Below are 1,508 nucleotides of genomic sequence, written 5' to 3' on the forward strand. Positions count from 1 at the left end.
ACTTCTAAGGAGCATTCTGGCTGTACTTCCTCTAAGACAAGTTTGTTTATTCTTCACCAACACCCCAGACCTTGTTGTTGTTAGTTGCCTTTGAATCGATTCTGACTCATGGCAACCCCACGTGTGCAGAGTAGAATGCTCCATAGGGTTTTCAAGGCTGTGACCTTTCAGAAGCAGGTTGCCAGGCCTGTCTTCCAGGGTATCTCTGGGTGGGTTCAAACAGCCAGCCTTTCCGCTAGTAGTCAAGCACTTAACCTTTTGTGCCTCCCAGGAACCTACTCCAAACCTTAGCTGGGTGCAATGCCCAGGGGTGGAAAAACCTTCAGTGCTCCAAACAAAATGTCAATTTAAAATATTTACGTCTATTTTGAAGAAGTGAACAACTCTAGGCAACAAATCCTTTTGCAAATTAAAAGATTTCCAAATATTTTCTTTCAATAGAATTTAAAGAGGACTTAATCCGGTTGTCACCTGATGAATCATTATATGGTAGTGAGTGATATTGTTGAAACTCCTTCCATCTACCAATTTATGGGAACAAGTTTTCTTAGGTTACAGTTATAAAAATAAAAAAGGAAGTATTGAAATGAAACCCAAAGTATTCATTCTTTGCAACTATTTAAACTTATGATTAAAAACTATTATAGTTTAAATGCACAAGAGGAACATAGTTTTTCAAAATTCTTTTAGGAGGTATAGGAGCAAAACTTTTTTTTCAGATTATCTTTTCCTCTTTGTGTAAATTTTGGTAGTTGGTCTTTTTCAAGGAATTGGTTGTTTTCATCTAAGTTATAAAATTTGTGGGCAAGAGTTCATAATATTCATTATCTACTTATTGTTTACAGCATCAGTAGTAGTAATCCCTCTTTCATTTCTGATATTTATAATTTGTGTCTTCTCTCTCTCTTTTTTTTCTTTTTTTCTCATCCTAGCTAGAGATTTATCAATTACATTGATCTTTTCAAAGGCACAGGAGCAAAACTTTTGACCTTATTAACGGGTCTGCCTTGTGGCCGGAACTGACACTAAAGGAAGCAGCACCCCCTTGTGGCCAGCACAGAGGCTGCAGCAGAAATAAGCATGGGATCCCAGAAACGAGGTAAATCTGTAGACAAAAGTGAGGGACGGGGTCTCCACTCCCCACAAGGAGAGTCTTTCTCCACTGCCAAAGTTGAAAGGGCTAGATGTTGTTACTACACTCAGACCTGCCTCCTTGTAGCTGTGGTCCCTGGGATCCAGCTACAACAAAAAGAAACCAGAGAACAATCTGTAAGAACAGGCAAGGATGACTTAACATTAATCTCTTAATATAGATCACCACTGTAAGAGATTAGAGAAAAACTACTGGGTCATCCCCATGAATGCAGAAAATGTATTTGATAATATCAAAAACCCATTCATAATATATATGTATATATATATTTTTTTAAATCAAAAGCGGCTGCAGCAGTACATCAGCAGGGAATGCCAGAAATTCAAGCCAGATTCAGAAGAGGACATGGAACCAG

The 1,508-nt window shown here is 38.2% G+C and overlaps 1 long non-coding RNA gene across 4 annotated transcripts in view; it reads left to right on the forward strand.

The window, feature by feature from the left end:
• Positions 1-209: 209 nt before the first annotated feature.
• Positions 210-1,508, forward strand: part of LOC111820228 (uncharacterized) — a 21,744-nt gene continuing 20,445 nt past the window's right edge. For all 4 annotated transcript variants that reach the window (XR_002823770.1, XR_002823769.1, XR_002823771.1 and 1 more), the window contains exon 1: positions 210-1,099. This is a non-coding gene — a long non-coding RNA (uncharacterized LOC111820228). The remainder of the gene's footprint in view (positions 1,100-1,508) is intronic.

The sequence above is a fragment of the Trichechus manatus genome, unplaced genomic scaffold, assembly GCF_000243295.1.
Source record: "Trichechus manatus latirostris isolate Lorelei unplaced genomic scaffold, TriManLat1.0 scaffold00030, whole genome shotgun sequence".
Lineage (NCBI taxonomy): Eukaryota > Metazoa > Chordata > Mammalia > Sirenia > Trichechidae > Trichechus > Trichechus manatus.